The sequence below is a fragment of the Apteryx mantelli genome, chromosome 11, assembly GCF_036417845.1.
Source record: "Apteryx mantelli isolate bAptMan1 chromosome 11, bAptMan1.hap1, whole genome shotgun sequence".
Classification (NCBI taxonomy): domain Eukaryota; kingdom Metazoa; phylum Chordata; class Aves; order Apterygiformes; family Apterygidae; genus Apteryx; species Apteryx mantelli.
In genome coordinates this window covers 12984951-12997475 of record NC_089988.1, presented here as the reverse complement: position 1 = coordinate 12997475, position 12525 = coordinate 12984951, and the positions used below count along the sequence as shown (strand labels likewise).

Sequence of the window (12525 nt, the reverse complement as noted above, 5' to 3'; positions counted from 1 at the left end):
CTGGAAATCTTCATGAGGTATCTGTTGTCCAAATAAAATTTAAAAAAACCAACAAAACAGGTAACGAACGAAACAAACCAAACCAGTGCCAATGATTTCAGGATGAGCAGGGGTGGGGTGGGTTGTATAGGACAGGATCAGGGTGGTAAAAGAGACAGACTTAGAAGACATGGAAGAAAAAAACCAAGCATATTAAAAGTGAAGTCAAGGATTGATCGTGTCTGTCTTGGAGATTCCTGCCAAGAAGCCCTGCATCTGAGCAATTCTGAGTGGAGGAGGAGAAGAAAGCTGGCCTGCTTCCACTGTCACAGGGCACCTGTGTGCTTTCCCTGACATCCACAGGAGAAGACTGAGAGTGGGAAGAACCATGGACACCTTCAGGGTAGAAGGGACCTGAGGATGAATCGACCCCAATCTCCTTGCTCCCAGCAGGGTCAGCTCTGGGGTCAGAGCAGGTTGCTCTGGCCTTCATCCAGTCTGGTCTTGGCAACCTGCAAGACACGAGACTACACAGCCTCTCTGGGCAACCACTTCCAATGCTTCACCATCCTTGTAGAAGAAAAGCTTTTCCTTATCTCCTGACGAACGTCTTTTCTTCCAACTTATGCCCATTGTCTCTTGTCCTTCCACCATGCACCCTGGTGAAGAGCCTGCCTCCATCTTCTTGAGGACCTCTTCATAGCCATGGGAAGGGTGCTATGAGATCCCTCCAAAGCCATCTCTTCTCCAAGTGGAAGCAGCCCCATTTCCTCACACAGCAAGTGCTCGAGCCCCCTGACTACTGTTAGGGCCCTCAGCCAGACTCGCTCCCACTTATCAACCTCTGTCTTGTTCTGGGAACCCAAACCTCGATGCAGTGTTCTAGATGTGGTCTAATGAATACTGACTAGAAGGTGATCACCATTTCCCTTGACCTCCTGGCTGTGCTCCTGCTCATACAGCCCACGATGCTTCTGGCCTTCTTTGCTGCCAGGGAAAGCTGCTGGCTCATGTTTTGCTTCCTGTCCCTCAGCACCCTGACGTCCTTTTCCACAGAGCTGCTCCCCAGTCACTAAGGCCCCAGCCTGTAACACTGTGGGGTGTTGGTTTATCGCAGGTGCAAGACCTGTCATTTGTCCTTGTTGAATGCCATGAGGTTGCTGACAGACCATTCCTCCTGCCTGTCTAGCTCCCTCTCAATGGCAGCCCTCATCTACAGGCTTGCTGAGTGTTGCCTCCTCCATGTCACTGATACAGATGATGATAAAAAGGACAAGTTCCTGGAGAGACCCTGTGGTGCTCCACTTCTCCCTGGCCTCCAGGAAGAGTACTACCCATTCACCACTGCCCTCTGAGTTTCTGATCATCCAAGCAGCTTTTTACCCATCTGTTTGTCTACTCTTCTAGACTGAAATGTTCTAACGTGCATGCAATAGGTCTGGATGCAGAGGAGGTGGCTCATGCCCTGGACTCCATGTATTGACAGCCCAATCCTCCTGCCTGTCTAGGTCCCTCTGAATGGCAGCCCTCAAGCATATGGCTGGGCCCCCTGCAGTTTCTTTGTCCTCAACAAGCATAGTGAGTATTGCCTCTTCCATGTCGCTAATCAAGTCATCTGGTTGTCCACCCATCTAGGTGGTACATTTCTAAATTGTATTCCACAAGGATATTGTGGGAGACGGTGTCAAACACCTTGCTCAAATCAAGTTGAAAGACATTTTCTGCTCTCCAAACACAAGTACACTTATTTAATCCTAGAAGGCAATTAGGTTGGTGAGGCACAATTTACCCTGGGAACATCCATGCTGCCTCTTCCCTATCACCTTCTTCTCCCTCATGTGCCCAGAAATGAGTGGACTCACTCCATGACACACTCCTCAATCAGTTGAGGCTGAATGGTCTGTCATTCCCTGGGCTGCCCTCTGGGCCTTTTTGAGAGTGGATGTAACGTTTGCCTTTCTGCAGTTATTGGGACCTCACCCCATCTCCATGACCTTTCAAAGATGACAGAGGGCAGCCTTGCTATGACAGCAGCCAGCTCTCTCAGTGTCCTTGGATGCAGCCATTCCAATCCCACTGGCTTGTAGGGGTGGAGTTCTTGCAAGTCTTCCCTCACTCAGCCCTCATCCCCTGCTGGTTGCTTTTCTCGTCTGGAGCCCTGACTCGAGGCACAACAGCCCAGGAGACCTTTCTGGATAAGACGGAAGCCAAAAAGGCACTGAGCTCCTCAGACCTCCCTACATCTGCTCTTACTAGATTCTCCTCCCCCTTCAGCAGGGAGCCAACATTTTCCTTTTATTCTTTACCGTTCCTGAAGCAGTAGCAGCTCTTCTTCATGCCTTTGATGTCCCCTGCCAGTGTGTACCCTCTGAGAGCTTTAGCTTCCCTAACACCATCCCAACTTTACTGGACAATATTTTTGAATTCCGCCTTTGCTGCATATCCCTCCTTCTGCCTCTTGTATGCTGCCTTATTGCCCGGAGTTGTGAGCTCCCATTTTAGCATGGTTTCCCCTTCTCATGCTGTTTCCCTCTACCAAGAAAAGATCCATGATCTCTTCAAGCACTCAGAGGCTTCTACTGTACTGCCCTTCGCCTCCATTTCACCAGGCTGAAGAAGCCCAGGTCCCTCAGCCTCACCATACAGGCCATGTGCTTCAGCACACTAACCCCATCTTGGAAGACTCCTCTGGACCCTCTCCAGTTGCTCCCCATTCCTCCAGCACTGGGCAGCCCACACAAGGACACACTGTTCCAGACATGGCTACACCAGGCCTAGTCAAAGGGGATGATATTTCCACTTGTCTGGGTGGCCACACGCTTTCTGGAGCAGCCTTGTATGAAGCTGGCCTCGTTTGCAATGAGTGTGCACCACGGCTCATATGGCATCCCTCGTGATGTCCAGGCCCTTCTCCTCAGGGTCACTCCTCTGATGGTCAGGTGCCAGCCTCTCCTGATGCATGGGCTGGTCTATTCCCCCATTCAGGACCTACCACTTCTCCTTATACAACAGCATGAGGTTTCTGTTGGCCCAATCCCCAAGTTTCTCAAGGCCCCTCTGGACTGAAGCTCCCTTGTGTCAGCTGTAAATCAGTGTGTGCAGATGGCTCATCCTGTCTTGTGGTGCCTCTGACAGGATAACAGCAGGAGGACCTGCAGGACACTACGCATAATAAAAGGAGGTAGTCGTTTAAAGGGACTGCTGGCAAAGGTAGGGATCACCATGGCAAGCAGCTCAGAAAAACTGAATGAAGAGAGCAAAACCAGGGCCAATGGAGACAGGGTAAACAGGGGTGGGCTGACTTCATGGGAGGGTATCAGGATGTTAAAAGAGAAGAATTTGGAAGGTGGAAAAGAGGGAAAAATGCAATAAAAGGTGAAACAAAAGAACAATCAGAGCTATTTGGGTGTAGCTGCCAAGCAGTCCTGAGCCTGAATGACTCTGACTGGAGCAGGAGAGGGAACGTGCACTTGATCTGATCACACTTTTGTGAGATCTGCTTCCACAATCACAGGCAAGCTGAATGTTTTCCCAAGGTCAAGAGAAGACTTGGGGTGGAAGAAAATGCAGAATCCTTCCATCTGGAAGGGACCCCAGGATGTCTCTGGCCCAACCTCCTTCCCACAGCAGGGTCAGCTAACAGGTCCGATCAGTTTGCTCAGGGTTTTATTCATTTCGGACTTGAAAACCTCTGAGGATGGAGATGGCACAGCCTCTCAGGGCAACCTGCCCCAGTGCTTGACTCTCTGGATGAGGCAAAAGTTTCTCCAAAAACACCCAGCATGAACCTCTCTTCTTTCAGCTAATGCCAATGGGCCTTCACCCTCACATCATGCACAACAGTGAAGAGTCTGGCTCCATCTTCTTGATGATGTCCTGGTAGCTATGGCAAGGCTGTTATTAGGTCTCTCCAAAGCCGTCCCTTCTCCAGGCTGAACAAACTCAGCTCCCTCACCTCCCAGAGTGACAAAGTCAATATTAGCTAGGTGTGCCTAGGAGGTTTAAGGCTCTTTCAGTCCTTCTGGATATTCTTGGATCAGCAAAGGACCTCATGGATGTTAGAGTGCAATCACCCTCATGCCATGACTTTCTGCATATGTCACACTCATTTGGCATCCTGTTGTAATGTACAGGTGTTGTAGGCTGTGAAGAGGACTCACTCTGGACAAGCAGTCGCTCATAATGAAACCTTGAACTGAAAACCTTTCAGGCCCAAGAGGCAACCTCACACCACTAGGAGGGGCTGGCTCTGGGGAGGCCATGTCAGGTGCTAACCCACGTGCAGAAAAAGATTTTCTGCCTGCAAGAATTGCAGTGGCTATTGCCAGAGAGGACAAAATCACCAAATCATTCAGGCTGGAAGGGACCTTGGGAGGACTCTAGTCCAACCTCCTGCTCTCTTAGGAATCAACACTGAATTCACACCAAGTTCCTCAGGGCTTTGTCCAGCTGCATCCTGCAAGCCTCCAAGAAGAGAGAGTCCCTAACCCCTCCGGACCCCTCTTCAAATGCTTCATGGTCCTCATTGATTTTTCTTCCTTCTGTACAAGTTTTAACTGCACTTTTTTCATCTTATAGCCATTGACTCTCATTCTCCTGCCATGAATTCCTGTAAAAACCTTGTGAATTATCAATGGCAACCTTGAGTTGGAAACCTGCTATGATTCCTCCCCCAAACCTTCCCCTTTCTGTGCTGAACAAGGCCTGTTCCCTCAGCCTGTCCTCACCGGGCAAGTGCTCCAGCCCCCAACCTCCTTGGGGGCCTGCCACTGGACTCACTCCATGTGATCAACAGTGTTCTTCTACAGGCAGCCCCACCTGGACACAGTCCCTGGATGGGCTCTAATGAGTGGTGAGTAGAGGGAGATAATCACTTCCCTCCATCTCCTGGCTGTGCTCCTGTTCATGCCACCCAGGACACTGTGGCCTCCTTTGTTGCCAGGGCAAGCTGCTGGCTGATGTTCAGCTCCCTGCCCACAAAGATTCCCCAGCCCATATTATTGCAGGGTGTTGGTTTACCCCAGGTGCAGGACCTGCATTTGTCCTTGTTGATTTTCACAAAGTTGGTGACAGATCATTCCTCCCGTCTGCTGAGGCCCACCTGAATGGCAGCCCTTAAACATATGACTCTTCCTCCTGATGAGGTGCCATCTACAAATGTGATGAGAGTTGCATCCTCCAGGTCACTGGTGAACCTGTCAGACAAGACAGGTCTGAGTATAGACCACTGCATGCTCCACCTTTACCTGACTTCCTGGTAAAGCATGACCCATTCAAAAAACCCTTTCAGCTCCATCATCCAACCAGCTTTTTATCCACCCGAGTGTCTACCCATCTTAACGTGATGCCTTATTGTATTCAAGAATATTCATGGAGACAGTGTCCAACACCTTGCTAAAATCATGGTAAATGACAACCAGTACTTTCTGCTCCTCCACAATCACAGGTCTTTTGTCACAGAAAGCAATCAGGTTGTGCAGGAATGATTTACCTTCAGTAAATCCATGCTGACTGTTCCCAGGCACATTCTTCATATGCCCAGAAATGTGATGTGAGAGCATTTGCTGCATGACACACTCCTCACCAAAGTGAGGCTGAAGGGCCTGCAGCTCCCCAGGTTGTCCTTGTGGCCTTTCCTGAAGATTGGCACAACACATTCCTTTTTCTGGTCATTGGATCTCCCCTGATCTACACAACCTTTCAAAAGGTGATAGAGACTGGCCTTGTTATGACGTTGGCCAGCCCTCTCAGTGTCCTCATGTGCAGCCCATCGCATCCCAGAGACTTGCATGGGCTGAGTACTTACAAGCAATCCCTCACTCAACCCTCATCCCCTGCTGGCTGTTTTTCTCTTCTGGAGCCCTGACTCGAGGCACAACAGCTCAGGAGACCTTGCTGGTGAAGACTGAAGCCAAGAAGGCACCGAGCTCCTCAGACCTATCTGCATCTGCTATTACTAGAGCCCCTGCCCCATTCAGCAGTGAGACCAGGTGATTTGATTATTCTTTCTCTGTTAGCAGAGTAGTAGCAGCTCTTCTTCATGCCCTTGATGTCCCCTGCAAGTGTCAACCCTCAGGGAGCTTCGGTTTCACCATCCCTACTTTGGTGGACAACAGTATCCTGTTTAGCCAAGCTGATCTCCCAAGATGTCTCCTAGTTCTAATGGGTATCACTATGGACCATCCTTGTGGCTGCTGTCCATAAAGACCGGCTGACTTTCCCAAGCTCCATTGCCCCTCAGAGCTGCCTCCACTGGGATCCCCCACCAGTCCCCTGGAGAGGACAAAGTTTCCTCCTCTGAAGGCCGGAGTCTGTACACTACCATTGTCCTTCCTCACTGCCCTCATGATCTGGGACTCCACTATTCCATAGTCACTGCAGACAAGGTTGCCACAGATTATCATAGCCCTGATCCGTGCTTCTTTGTGTGAGTACCAGATCCAGGTGAGCATCACCCTTCCTGGCCCATCAGGGAGGTGTGCTTGGAAGCTGTTGCTGACACCCTCCAGAAATCTCCTGGACTGCTTGCACCCTGCTCTTTGCCCTTCCAATGAATGTCAGGGAGATTAAAGTCCCCCCATAAGAGCCAGGCCCTGTGATCCACAGACTTGCTCAGGTTGCTTAAAGGAGACTGCATCCACCTCCTCAACCCTCATCGGGGGATCTGTAACTCTCATCACAACGTCACCTTTACTCCGATGTTTCCCCACAAGCTCTCACCCAAACCCTTGTCCATCCCATGCAAGAGCTCCATCCACCTGAGCTGTCCCTTCACACCAAGGGCATCCCCCCTGCTCATCTTCCCTAACGGTCTTGCCTGCAGAGATTGTACCATGCCATCACAGCCCTCCAGTCATGGTAGTGATCCCACTGCATCTCAGTTATTCCAATGATGTTTCAGACCTGTGACAGCTTGTGTGTCTCCATCTGCTCCTCTGTGTGCCCCAGGCTGCATGCACTTGTGTGTATTTGGGTTGCAGAGCCTCAGCTATGGCACAGAGAGCAGACTGGTCATGGTGAAACATGTTACCAAGAGCCAAAGACACTGTGTGTAGTGGCCCCACCTCAGAGCAGAGCCATGCTGGCCTAGATAGCAGGTGGCAATGTAATGGTGCAAGGAGGTTCCCACTGAGAGAGCAAAGCCTGCAGTACCCAAGAGCAGGGAGAAACAGAGCTGGACTGTGTAGAAATGGCAGGAGAGAGGTTGGCTGCCTGAGCTGATTTGTAGCACCTTGGGGCCAGTGATGGAGGTGAAGCGATCTCCAGGCAGGACAAGGTGCCACTGACGAAGTCCCTGGGCATGGGCAGCCTGTGATCCAGCCACCCTGAGGTCATCGTTAGCCCAGTGCATGTTCATATCACCTGGGAGTGAGAAGAGGATCAGGAGGAGGAAAGCTAGAAGGTTTTAAGGGTGCAGAGACTAGAGCAGAGACCTTGGTGGGAGGTGCCTCTCCCATTTATGAAGCATGCTTGAATGCAGACGGGATGCACTTGGCCTAAAGGCAGTGGTGGGATCCAGTTGTTTGGACACAGGCAGGAAACCTGAGATGTCCTGGGACACTTGCCCAGCAAACACTCCAAAGGGGCATGGTTTTCCTAGAGGTCCTGTGGTGTATCTGCTAGAGACTTGTGGTTGTGCCAGACTCCCCAGGCATCCGACATGGCCCTGCAGACCTATTTCTATGTCACTGAATCAAGTGCCTGCACTGGATGACATCAGCTCTTTGCAGTGTCAGGATCTGCATGTGTCTCAGCTTCCTAGTGAGTGGAGCTCTGGTAGCAGTGGGCATCTCATATTGCAGGTGGCCAAGGCAATTCTGTACCTGACCCCACCTCATGCTCTAGAAGGATGTGGGTCTCCCACTTGCTCCATCAGAGCAAGCAGACACTGGCACATGTCCTCCAGCACCTCTGTCTCTTCCAATGTCACCAGGTGTTTGTGTGTGAGCAACTGACTCCCACCCTCCCTCTCCTTTGATTATAACAGGAGCATGGACCAAGGTCTTGCATTCAGACATCCGTGCTGTGCTCACTCCTGCCTGGGACAGGGGAATGCCACCTACTCTGTGTTTTTTGCACAGCTCACGGGATGGATATGAATCCCACTCCATCCCAGAGCCTTCTAAACCAGACTGAGAAGCCTAAACTGACATATCTGAATCAATACCTGAACAATGGGAAAAGGAGCTCTGTTCTTGTCCCCATCTAGGTGTCCTGCCTAGTTAAGAGGTGGGAATAGGGGCTTCCAGAGTGGGACATTTCCACCTTTCATAGATAACCATCCTCTGATGAGACAAATTGTAATGCTGGAATCAGTCTTCCTTTAGTGTTTAGACAGGGACCATCAGTGATTATTTCAGTTTATTTCAGTGAACATTTCCCAGGAGGATGGAGCACAAGGGACAGGAAAATTCATGAGCTCAGCTGGGCTTCTGCTCCTGAGTGGGGCCAGGCTCCGGGGATGGAGGGAGCTTATGGCAACCTGACAGCACTGCCCAGAGACTGCTGTGTGCAGGAGCAGCTCCTCTGCAAAGAGCAGCAGGGCTCCAGGCACTGCCTGCTGCTGCTGATATGAGAGGAGACAAGGCAGAGAGAAGTGCAAGGCAGTGTGGAGTGGGAGGACAGAGGAGAGCTCCTTGTGGAAGAAATCTTCACAGCCCCTGACAGGGTAAGTCTCTGGCTGCAGGGCAATGCTACTGACGTTCCTGGAAAGGTCTTCAAATCATTCCAGTCTCACCATTACATTTTTAAGGAAGTCTCTCCCGGCTTCTCCTTTGCAGAGGAGGGGGAGATGCTTCAGAGCAGGGATTCCCTGCCACACCGTCACAGGGACAGGGCATCTTGCTACCTTCTCCCAGGGATCCTGCAGGGTGGTGAAGCCTGGGTGTGCACACAGGTTCACCCAGGGCTGTGATTCAGAACAGTGTTCCTGTGCCCTACGGTGCTGTGTGCCTGGGGCAGTGACCCTGCTGCCTGCAAGGGTCAGCACTCAACCTGCCCAGGGAGCTCATAACGACAATGTGGGGAGAAGCTCTGAGTGGGAGGAGTGACCACTGGCAGGGCAGGTTCATTCTTCCTTTGAGAGGGTGCTGCGTGGGTCAGGGCTGCCCACAGCTCCATCTCACTCGCAGGACATTTCTGGAGGAGACTTTCCAAAAGGAAGGTCAAGGCAGCAGATACATGAAAGAGAAGGAGCTGTCATGAGTCTGTACTTTCACTTTGATTCTCTCTGGCTGGGGTGAAATGGGATTGGATCTGTCAGGTTTAGACAGGGGACTGAGACAGTGACACTGCGAGAGGAGCAGTTCTGGGAGGGACTCAGCAAATGCCTTCATCCACCCTTCCGCCTAAGGACAGAACCAGCATCACCTTTCCAGCCTCAGCAAGGTTTGTCTCACCTGCTCCATAGCACCTGCAGACACAGAGGTGCCCTGGGCAGTGTCCTGCCCCCGAGAGATTTCTGCAGGGCAGAGCTGAGCTCACAGCAGGTGGGATGGGGTGTGTGAGCACTGAGAGGGGAGAGACGTGGGGACAGAGAAACAGCTCCCTACAGGGACAGCTCCAGGCAGCAGAGTCATGCTCCAAGTGTGAGAGGAAACTGTCAAGTCCAAGGCCTCCTCTCCTCTCCCAGCCAGCACAGCCCTCTGCTCTCAAGGCTGGGGGGTGCAGGGCAGGAGTCGTTTCCTCGGCAGCTGGACATGCAGGAGAGGAGACACTCCTGAGTGCCCCTCTGCCCCTCCCTGGCCCTGCCTCCCTCACCACAAATATCATGGTATTGCTCCATGTTTCCCACCTGCACATGCGGCCCTCGTCCTTCCCCTTGGACTCTCTGGGCAGGGGGGTTTCCGATGCAGTTCAGACACTGACCCTGCGGGTGCTGCCACGCAAATGTGTCCTTGACAGTGAGGTGCCCAAGTGCCCCTCTCACCAGTGGGGCTCTGGGCAATGCAGTGTGGGGGTCTGGGAATGAGCCAATTCTCTCGTCAGGACACCCCATCCTTAGGACATTCTGCCATTTCCCTGGGGTGTCTGGCTGGGCTGCAAGCTGCCCTCCGCAAGGACACAGCTCTCCCATTGCAGCTGCATGTTACCTAGGTGCCCCAGGCAGAAGCCACCTAGATACTGAGGCCATGGACATGCTGGTGGGAGGCTGGATGTGGGTACCTGGAAGGAGCCCAATGTGCTGCTGGCTAGAAGGGGAGGGCTGAGACCTGCCTCACGTCCCCTCAGAAAGAGTGCTGATGGGCACTTTGCATGTGCATTCCTCTGCTCTTTGCTGTGTTGTTTCTTTTTCGGGTAACATGAGTGCAACTGCCCTCCACCTCCAAGGTGGGAGCACAGGGCAGCTGGGAAGAAGGCAGATGGACAGGCCAGCTCTGCTCCCTCTGCACTCAAGCCAGAGTGAATCCTTTTGCCTCTGAGGAGTCACAGCTGCTCACTCTGAGTGCAGCAGCAATGCTGAGGATTTCTACCTGCAGGAATCCTCCTCAGGTGTGACAGAGTCAGCTAAAGGAAACAAAAGAAGCCTTAAAACTCTTAATGCACCCACATTATTTAGAAGTGGGAGTGAAGATGCTGAAAATGCCTTCAACATTATGTGTGGATGAAATGTGACTGGACCTGGGAATATAACAGTTTAGTCTCCCCTGTTCCCATGTCTGCAGTGCTGCCGGTCAGGGCTGACTCCTCTGGAGCCCACGGGCAGAGGCCCCTGCTCCTCACAGCAAACTCGGTCAGCACAAACCAGAGCTCAACCCACGGAGCTCAAGGATGGTGCTGCTGAGATGGGGAGAGATAATGTGTGTGTGTTTTTGGGGGAGGTTATGAGAAAGTTTTGCTCAGAGAAGTCTGCCCTAACCCGTCAATGTCTCTTCTTCCTCAAACAGTCCCCCTGTGCCCCAAAGGAGCAAATGTCCAACAGCAGCTCCCCCAATGAGTTCCTCCTCCTGGCATTTGCGGACACACGGGAGCTGCAGCTCTTGCACTTCTTGCTCTTCCTGGGCATCTACCTGGCTGCCCTCCTGGGCAACGGCCTCATCATCACAGCCGTAGTCTGCGACCACCACCTCCACACCCCCATGTACTTCTTCCTCCTCAACCTCTCCCTCCTCGAACTTGGCTCCATCTCCACCACTGTCCCCAAATCCACGGCCAATTCCGTGTGGGACACCAGGGCCATTTCCTACTTGGGATGTGCTGCCCAGGTCTTTTTCTTCTTTTTTTTTATGCTCAGCAGAATATTATCTCCTCACAGTCATGGCCTATGACCGCTATGTTGCCATCTGCAGACCGCTGCACTACGGGACCCTCATGGGCAGCAGAGCATGTGTCAAAATGGCAGCAGCTGCCTGGGGCAGTGGTTTTCTCTATGCTGCCCTGCACACTGCTAACACATTTTCCATACCACTCTGCCAAGGCAATGTTGTGGAGCAGTTCTTCTGTGAAGTTCCCCAGATCCTCAAGCTCTCCTGCTCAGACTCCTACCTCAGGGAAGTTGGGCTTATTGCGGTTAGTGCCTGTTTATTCCTTGGGTGTTTCATTTTCATTGCGCTGTCCTACGTGCAGATCTTCACTGCTGTGCTGAGGATGCCCTCTGAGCAGGGCCGGCACAAAGCCTTTTCCATGTGCCTCCCTCACCTGGCCGTGGTCTCCCTCTTTGTCAGCACTGTCATCTTTGGCTACCTGAAGCCCCCCTCCCTCTCCTCCCCAGCTCTGGATCTGGTGGTGGCTGTTCTGTACGCGGTGGTGCCTCCAACACTGAACCCTCTTATCTACAGCATGAGGAACAAGGAGCTCAAAGATGCGCTGAAGAAACTCGTTCAATGGGTACATTGTCAGCATCAATAACTGTCCATTGTGTATCCACTCCTCAGGGTATCTGGCATCAAGGCTGTGTGCTGTGCATTTATTTCTCTATATTTTTCTCTTTTTTCTTTAAGAAATATTTCAGGTTCATGTCAAGTCTCTTCAGGAATTACTCATTTTAATCTGACCCAGAGGCCATGTTGAAGCAGGAAGCCAGGCTTCCCCCTTCATCAGCAGAGATGGGAGAACCTCAGAGCCTGCTAGTCTGAGCTCCCTCGGATGCCTCCAGTGCAATGAGCAGAGTTTCCCTTTGCAGTGTCTTTTTTGGCACTGACACTGAGGGAGCTCAAGGGCACAGAGTCAGGCTCAGACTAGTACAGGCGGGGTGAGACCATGGGTCCTGTGTCCATTAGGAGAGCTCAGCTCCCCTGGCCGCAGTCAGGGTGTGATATCACACCCCTCTTCTGCGAGGGTGGCAGCCAAGTGTCACTGCGAGCTGGTCCCTTCCCTCTCTGGCGCTCCAGCACTACAAGTGGAGGGGGAGTGGAGGGGAGGGGAGTCAGGCAGCAGCTTGTTGGGACAGACCCTGTGTTTGGCAGTATCATCCTGCTACTACCACAGCAGGCATTTCCTCACTGCAGCCTTCCTGTGGGGGCTGCAGCTTTCTTGGAGGCACGTCCCCACACAGCAGTAGGACTATCTCTTTTTAGAGTTGTTCTCTTCATTTCTATGCTGACCTTC

The 12525-nt window shown here is 52.1% G+C and overlaps 1 pseudogene; it reads left to right on the top strand.

The window, feature by feature from the left end:
- Positions 1-10922: 10922 nt before the first annotated feature.
- Positions 10923-11790, top strand: LOC136993073 (olfactory receptor 14A16-like; annotated as a pseudogene).
- The last annotated feature ends 735 nt before the right edge of the window (positions 11791-12525 follow it).